Here is an 8,949-nt window from a genome sequence, read left to right as displayed (position 1 = left end):
TTGCAGCGAAATGTATATTTTTTCACCGTTTGAGTGAATATAATATGCTACAGGGAATGTATCATTATAGAATCTGATCATATTTGCAAAACGTTGATCATATTTCCACAAATATGTAATGTAATTACAAATGGATAAAAATCTGACATCAGTTACACACATGAGTTACCTGTTCAATAGCGAAAATAGCATAGGACAAGTTTTGCTTACATTTGGTGGTGGCGTTGGTACCGCACTCTTCACAGGGGTAGATCTCCTCCTGTGGCTCTGTACCGTCCTCTGGTGTTTCCCCACTCGGGGTGAGCGCGGGGACCTCCGGATGAGAAGGGATGGACCCTGACGCGGTTGTCCAGGCGGGGATGCCGTAGCAGAACTCTCCGTTATCCTGGAATGGAAAGGCGGTTGTTGGCAAGAAGAAATTACATTGTAACGACAAAGTTATGAAGCTGAGCGATGATTTATTGAATGCAGTGGATAAAAGCAATGACATTATTTTGCATACGGAGATATAATTCGGGATACCGAATTTACAGGAACTTGAACGGGCTGACACCGTGTTTGAGCAACGGAAAAGTTACATTATACTGAAGTTTGCAAAAGCACACAACTGAGCTTCCACTTACCATCTGCTGAGCCGAAAACTGCCCTCCCTGTCGCACCTCAGAGCAATCCATAGCTATCGGTATTCGCTCACTGAACACGCAGAACCTCGCTTAGTCTCTCACTACACGCAGAACCTCGCACCAGGACCCTCCAACACCGACTGAAGTCGCCTCCGCACTGAGTTATCTGCCGACCCCCTCAAACCGGGCACATCTGGCGTCCCCCTGTCACCCCCATCGGCCGAGTAACGGGACGGGTCCTAATCCGGCCCCGCCCTCGTTAACCCCCCCCCTCGCGGCCCCGACGCTACCCTTTCCCGATTTCCTCACCGGGGTACCCATAATCCCCTCCCCAGGTCGGTCTTTGATAGTGTTATCGTCCCTCCGCTCCCAGGTCAAAATGGCTTATCGTCGACTGTTGTTAACCTAATGTTTTGCTTAGACAGAGACTACGAGCCACCAGCAACCAAAATGACTGTTGTGCTTCGGTTACATGCCAGTTTATTATTGAACACTGACTTCAATATATGTAGCTCCAGCCTCCAATTCAATACATCACTGATAGTGATATGATTGCTAACAATGATTTCAATAGAACTACAAATGTCCTATTTTAACCTGTAATACCAGTTAAACGAAATAGAGCGCCCAATAGTCATGCCTCCCATTTTGCAACTCCGTGCCATTCAGTCTGAAATGATTACTGCTCTATGTAAGTAGCCCGCGTCTTATGAATTAGCCCCCGAACTTGATCATCAATCATTCGGTGTCGCCTAGCATCACACGCCTCAGCGAGCACAATCCACCAAATTACAGCGTGTTCCCACCATGGTAGCATTTGCTGAATACCTGGACCGTCATCAGACCGACCCCCTCCCCCAGTCGCTCGCTTCCTCACAGCGGGGGAGGGGAGGGGAGCGTCGTTTACTGATAAGCCTGTCGCCGGACCCCTTCGCGCCAGGCGCCTGGCGGGGCGCCTCGTATCCTTTTGACGGTCTTCCGGGATTTGGAGTAATTAGGAGGAAAGGTTACACTAAATTCGTGCTGGGCAGGGTAACTCCAACCCTTTGGTTTGTCGCTAACAAATTGTCTGACTGGCCTTGGGCTCAGTGCTGGACCTGGTGGGAAATAAACTGCCTGCATAGGAGTGATGGAAATATGCAGCGTTTTTTATGTGCATGAAATGTGAAAGTTCGAAAATTGAGCTTAATTACCTCACCTATAACATATTTTTGCTTATTTGCACATATATCGTTTTGCTATCATGTGTGTGACTCTTTTGCTTTACATAGGTATCAGGCAAGTTACGGTGATAAGGTATACACTTTTATTGTATAACAATATGAAACCAAATACCGATTTGATATTTGACATTTCATTATTTCATTTGACCACCACTTGGTGAGTCCTATCGGCTGAGGCTATCTCATTAGCAGAGGAGTGTCCCGTCGGAACAGACCTCCCCCCCCGGCCGCTCAAACGGTCACCTAGAAGGGATTGATCTGCTCCTTCATATGCTCCGGTTGTGTGTTGGGCTGCCCTCCAGTTCGGAATTGTGTCACGATGGGGTGGTCCTGAGGATACAAAAGACGGATGTGACTTACTGTAATCCGCGAGCCATGCCATCACACCTCACAGAGAAGCAAGCTGTCATGCCTGGGCTGACACGGTTTCGTGATGCAGACGGACAATGTAGTTAGTTCCGATTCCTACCGAGTGTGGCGCCACAATCGCTACTGGACAGCGACTGTGTGGCGCCCTCTTGCGGACTGGACAACGGACAGCGGGCACAAGACATGTCCTGAGGAATGCTGAAGTCAGATGCATGCGCCGGCTCCATCCCCAAAGCCAGCCAATCACAATCGTTGATAATTCTTCCTTGACTCGAACTGACGGTCGTCCCACCAGACCCCCCCCCCACCCCCCCTCGGGGTGGCCGGAACCCAATGCGTGGTTGAATGGTCTGTTTCTCCAGAGCACTTCCGTGTCAACGATACGGGCTTAGCTCATGCGGAGTGCTAGTCGGTGGTCAAATTAGCCGCTGTCTCGTCTCGTCTTTTGCCATCCTTATTGAAGAGATGTTCAGTTCTCCTAAAATAACACTTACCTTCCGTCGATTTAGTTCTTAGCGCCGCTTTAGGTCAAGTGAGGCTGAATGCTTGAGCATTTACGAATTACGAGTCAATTGAATAAGAGGAAAAAAGAAAATAAGGCACATAAGAGCAACTACTTTTTAACACAATTCATAGCGATCAGCAAAGTTGCATGACCACTAATAGCCTAATAACTATTTGACCCACAAACACAAACAAGTCCAGGGGCCCGGGAACGATTTTCAAGTTGGGGGGGCGAGCCTAAAATACCTGGCATGATGCATATGAAACAGTGGCGTAGCTAGGGGTTTAACCCGCGCCCCAGTGGCGGTCTCAGCCAACTTCGCCCTAGTGAGGGGGGGCATATGTTACCACCCACCTTTAACTCAAAAACTACGAGGGCTAGAAAGACGCGGTAAAAAGTAGTCGATAGCTCTCAATGCGTACGTTTGAAAGTATTTCGGTCATTTTTCACCTTAGAGCAATATTGGGGTCACCAGAGGTCATCAAAGGTCAAAATTTGCCAATTGTCATGATATTTTTCAGAAAACATGCCGCTATCTCAGGAACTATGATAGCTAGGAAAACGCATGGAACAACAATCGGTAGCTTTTGAACTCTTCTTTTGAAAAGGTCATTATCAATATTGACCTCAGGTCAACGGTTTAGCCTCCAGAGGGCAACAACTCCAAAAATAGCCGTTTTTACGAAAAGTGTTTTTCGACAATAACTTTCGACTACAAAAAGCCACGACATTTCTATTGCCAGAATCGTGTTCCCCTCGCCGAGACGCGTCGAATGAACTATAATTTGACCTTGGAAGGTCAACTTGAAAATTTTGACCTCAGGTCAAGGTCATGACTTGACCGGAAAAGGTCATGTTGCATATCAGTCGATGCGTCTCAACAAGACAAACACAATGAAACCATCCCCAGCGTTCTATCTCTTTCCAATCGCGAGTTATTGGCAAAAAACTGTTTGTAGCCTCAAATGACCTCGGATGACCTTTCTAGAGGCTATCAGCAAAAAAGACCCCTTGGTCGTCACGAGTGGACTAAATCATTGTGATTCTGAAATATTTGGACTGTTCCTATGCGTACACACGGATCTAGAGGCATTTTCATTTTTCTCCATTGACTTGTAATGGAAAGGTCACGCCACTGACCTGACCTTAGGTCACGGATATAAAAAATCCGAGATATACAAATTGTAGGTGCCCATAACAGCATGCAATCCACCAAGTTTAAAACCTTTCTGACAAACATTGCAGGCTGGACATGATTGCAAACTTTTTTTTAGGCTTGGTCAGTTAACTTGACCTGGTGACCTGACCTGACATGACCTGGGGTCAAAAATTTCACACATTGTCCAAAATTGATGTACCAAAAGCTACCCCAAGCGGCGCGGCGCTACGCGCCGCGGTTTTTTATTCATACGCAAAAAACGCGACAGGGTGGTAACATATGCCCCCCCCCCCCCACTGGGGCGAAGGTTAACTAGTGATGTCAATTACAGAAAATCGGAATACCGATACCAAACCAAATGCCAACCAAAACCGTGGGGAAATACCGAAACCGAACCAACTTTGAAAGATGAGGGAAATACCAACTTTTTACCAATTTCTTAGCCTCTTATACATTAGTAAGGGTTCATAATACCAACAAAATACCAAACACATTAGGATTGAAATACCAAATACCAAGTTGGTATCGGTTTGGTATCGGTATACCAAAAAGTTGGTATCCGATTGACATCTCTAGTGTTAAGAGGACTCGGGTTCGAACTTCAAAGGGACCCTCGGGTACGAGGGGCCCTGCGGCGCCATTGACCGCTGAGGCCATATTTCGCCATACTTCGCCATATTTTCGCCATATTTCGCTGAAGGGCCCCATGGGCTCGTTAAAGCACCTCATGGGCCCTAAATAGCCACACTAAGAGCTCCATAAGGGCCCCAAGCCGGCTTCTGAGGGCCTCTTGCGGCTCTTAAAGGCCCCTCGGTGGTCTCCAAAGGCCCGTTACTGGCCTCTGAGAGTTCTTACCGGCCTGTGAGGGACCAGTTCTAGGGGCATTTCCCGCCTGTGATGGTCCCACACTTATTTTTCTGAGGGCCCCATAACGGCAACTGCTGGGCCCTCATCGGCGCCTGTGAGGGCCCACACTGGTGTCTCTGAGGGTTTCACACCCCGAACTCTGAGTGCCTACACCAGTGCCTATTAAAGCCCTAGATCGGTGGCTCTGAGGACCCAACCAACACCTGCGCATCTAAAGGCCACCCACTGGTGACTTTTGAGGGCCCCACACCGGTGACTCTGAGGGCCCCACCGGCGTCTGACAGTACCATACCGGTCTCTAAGGACCCCACAGGACTTCTTCTGCCGGTCTAAGGGCCCCTTGCCGGTCACTGAGACCCCTTGCCGGCTTGTAGAGGGTTCGCATCAGCAGCTCTAAAGGCCCCACACCCGTCTGTAATGGCTCCACACCAGCGTCTATAAGGGCCCATAGCAACGCCTGTAAGGACCCTCACCGGCGCGGCGCCTCTGAGAGAATCACATTAGCACCTCTGAGCGCCCACACCGACACCTGCATGACGGCCCCTTACCGGCGGCTCTGAGGCCCTACGCCGGTGATTCTGAGGGTGTTACCGCGATAACCGAAGGCATCACAAGCCCTTAGTGTCGCTGAGCTTTAATCCCATACCGGCCCTCCGAGGGCGCCAGGTCAGTACACTCACTGTCCCACACCCCTCCCTCACACCCGGAGCGGAATAAACTGTGTTATACCTATAGCAACGATTTTACCACTGTTGTACGTTATGTATTTATCAAAGTTGACTCAAAATGGTCCAGTATAAAATCTGGCCTGCCAAACTTATGGCCAAGGTCAGGCCCAAACCAAAGCGGGATGACAACAGCAGATGTTGTCAAATCGATACTGCATCAGCAGAAACCATTCAGATGGCAAGGAAAATGCCATGTGTTGATGTTTAGATGTATAAAGGAAACAAGAAGGAAAGAAGTCCGGAAAAGGGAGGACAGATCCTTTCTCGCTGCCTCAATGTTGAGGGGGCGCCGCCCCCTCGGCTCCCAAGTTGGGGGGGCAAGCGCCCCCGCTGCCCCCCCTGTTCCCGGGTCTATGAACAAGTCACCCGCAATGTTCACCGCTCATCTTCCAATATAGTGTTTCCATAAAGTCCCATCACCGGTTTCATCGTTACCATCGGTGGCGGCAACGATGGCCTTATCGTTGCCACCTGTCTGGCCAACGATGGCACGATGACACAGCTATGGCGATGGCGATGGCGATGGCGATGGCATTAGCGGTGGCAGCAGTGGCAACCGGGGACCATTAGCTCAAAGCCGCACGTTTTTAGGCGGCGTTTTTGCTGTCCACGAGAGAGCCAGAGGCAGTGTGTCTGTAGGATGAACGATGACTGTAAAACGGGGACGACGTGAGATCGGAACGGAACCAACCGGACTCACTTGGGTAACCGTGAGGCGTCTATTCAACAAGACGGTACTCATCAGCGTAATTAGACGCGAAGGGTTTAATATGAGGAGGGTGAAACGGTTTAATGGGGATGTTCGGCTTATTTCCTCACCAGGTGGCAGCACTGCCTTCTTTGGACACAGAAACTGTGGCGGCGAATGCGCCACTGTGTTTTGCACTGTGTGGAGTCCGTGCGGTGTCGGTTCGGGGGACTGAATTTCGGTGAATTTGATAGCAATTGATTTGAATTTTGCTCAGATGGGTTGTGAATTTATATTCAGCAAGTGTCACAAACATGGAAAGGCAAGTTTACAAAGGACAGGAGACTTAGAAAGGCTTCAATTGACGTAGCCGAAGAGAGGCGAGAAGCCGAAGATAGACCGACTCCAAACGGTAATTCCATCGATGTTAAACACGTTTCCCGACATTTTTTTTTATGGCGAGCATAACCAAGAGTATAGAATAGTCTAACTTAACTCATAGCTGGATCTTGTATTGCCCATATGAGGTAATTTACCTGTATAAGTTAATGGGCATATCAATATAGGAAATTGACCTGCACCCTTTGAGAAAGGCATTAAAAGATGATACATGCTGCTGAGAATGATTATATAAATTCAAGATTTATTGCAAGCATTTTAGCAGTGTTCTACTTTGTCTGGTACCAAAGATATTGCAAGCAGCTAAAGGTTATGATGGAAAAAGACAAATTACTATTTTGACACCAGCAACCAGAAGGTGTATGTAATAGAACACTAAGCTACCTACTATTTATGAATTGTTACAAGTATTGATCATCCTACATGGTGTTACAGGTGCCCAGTGCAATAATGTTTCTGGTGCGGAGTTGTCAGGATGGAGTCCGAGGAATCAAGGACGGCAGAGGACCTGCGTATGAAGGAACCAGCCCTGCGGATGAAGTTCTGAGGTGCATACAGAGGAATCCCACTGAAAGACCAGGTAGGAGTTGGTGAACAGCTTGTGCACTGCAGCATATCATCCAGAAGTAACTGATAGCCTTTCTTGCAAAATGTTTTTTTTTTAACTCATTACCACGGAAAGCTAGGTACTCATTATTGATATAATATCTTCATTTCATCAGGTAAATTGTTGTTTACTCTAAGTTTTGATTCACACTGAAGTGAACACTATTTTAGAATATTCACTCAGCTTTTTTAGCAACTAAATACGGGCAAGTTTTTTGTTGTTTTTTAAAATAAATTTTCACCTTCTAGAATATTTGTATAGGTAACTGCAATAAAAGTGCATTTCAAAATTGCAAATACTTTGTGTAAAGTTCATGGGTCTTGATGAAGTCACTGTATCCAGTTCATCATATCAGATTTCAACTGTGCTTAAACTGCAATGTTTTGCTAATTGCTTCAGTATATAATGTCATTTTATCCATGCATGCTAAACATATGTATCTCATTATGACTTGCCAAGATCTTTCCCTGTCTTATGCCATTTTTCATTTATTCACAGGTGCAATGCTGCATTGATAAGATCCAGATTCAAGAGCATGGATGCTACCAGATCCTGTGATTTGAAGTTACCAGTGTCACTGCTGCTACAAATGACATCAGCAACACTTCCTTTGGTGAAAGTTTAGAGGAGCAAACAGTCGGTGCTCTGTGTAGTCAAGCAGTGGAGTTTTACCACAATCATGAAGTTGATTAAGTTGTCAATTTTTGCTCTGGCTTCTGGGACACCTTGGATCTACATTGCAACCTATGCTAGTGTTCAACATTTTGTGTCATAGCATCACTGATGCAAAGCGTGTTGCATCATACACAAATGAGAGCCAGCAAATTGTCAGATACTCAGATATTTTCTAGTGATAGAGAACTGCATGCCTTAAGCAATTGTTGAAGGTGATAAGTGGTGAATGGTAGGGCTCAGCCACTCAGCTCCTTCCTTCAAAAGCTATCAATCAGCTCTAGAAGAGCAGTCATAGCAATGCTTCATATGTGAAGGCTACTTGACTGAACAGAACATTGTGGATTTGTTAATTAAGTACCTCTTTATTACAAGTTTGTGCCCATTACAAGCCAAGCTTAGTTTACTTAGTTTGTTGCAAGTTTTCCAGGCAGCCTTCACACTTGTGTCGCTGAATATTAAACTTTAACTGAAGACCGACGAGATATTGTCCCTTTCGCATCAGATTGTTATCAGTCAGTCGTGTTGGTAGTAGGTACAGTCTGTCTTAAAAGTACCGCGCAAAGTGACGGTGGATCCATCAAGCCTGACCGAGGAAGGGCCTGCTATAATTTGAAAGTCACCGAACCAATTGACCTGGGGAACGGACGAGGATGTCATGTAGAGCCACGCAGAAATCGCCGGTGATTCGTTGCCCATCATTACAGAATGAACGCATGCCGGATGAAGGGTTAAGTCAATAGAGTGTACAAACTATATACAGGGATGTGATTGACTTATCTGACAGTGACGAGCGCTAGAGGTCAACTTAAGACCGTAGGTATGCGTTCTTGTCATGGAATGTGTGCTGCAAATCGATTGTTTCATGCGTGTGAATATATGTCTGAATGTAATAAGGTTTTTAATTTCAACTGTGTAAGTTAAAATATGTGATAACATTGTATCTTTCGTACTCCGTAACTTTTGGTGACCATTCGATCAGCTCCCTTTCCTTCCACTCAATGACGATGTAGTAGTTTGCCTTTCATACGCGTCATTGTCTTCCTAATATCGAAATCAACTGTAGCTACTCATTTTAGCAAAATGATGAACCTGAAAAAGACATGGAA

At 46.5% G+C, this 8,949-nt stretch overlaps 1 long non-coding RNA gene across 1 annotated transcript; it reads left to right on the top strand.

Moving 5' to 3' along the window:
• Positions 1-6,275: 6,275 nt before the first annotated feature.
• Positions 6,276-8,733, top strand: LOC122372963. The gene is made up of 3 exons (XR_006254957.1): positions 6,276-6,574; positions 6,997-7,141; positions 7,667-8,733. It is a non-coding gene; the product is annotated as an uncharacterized LOC122372963 (long non-coding RNA).
• Positions 8,734-8,949: the final 216 nt, after the last annotated feature.

Source organism: Amphibalanus amphitrite, unplaced genomic scaffold, assembly GCF_019059575.1.
Source record: "Amphibalanus amphitrite isolate SeventyFive unplaced genomic scaffold, NRLGWU_Aamphi_draft 001424F_arrow, whole genome shotgun sequence".
NCBI classification, from domain to species: Eukaryota; Metazoa; Arthropoda; class Thecostraca; order Balanomorpha; family Balanidae; genus Amphibalanus; species Amphibalanus amphitrite.
The sequence above is the reverse complement of the archived record's forward strand: the minus strand, read 5'-3'. Positions and strand labels throughout refer to the sequence as shown.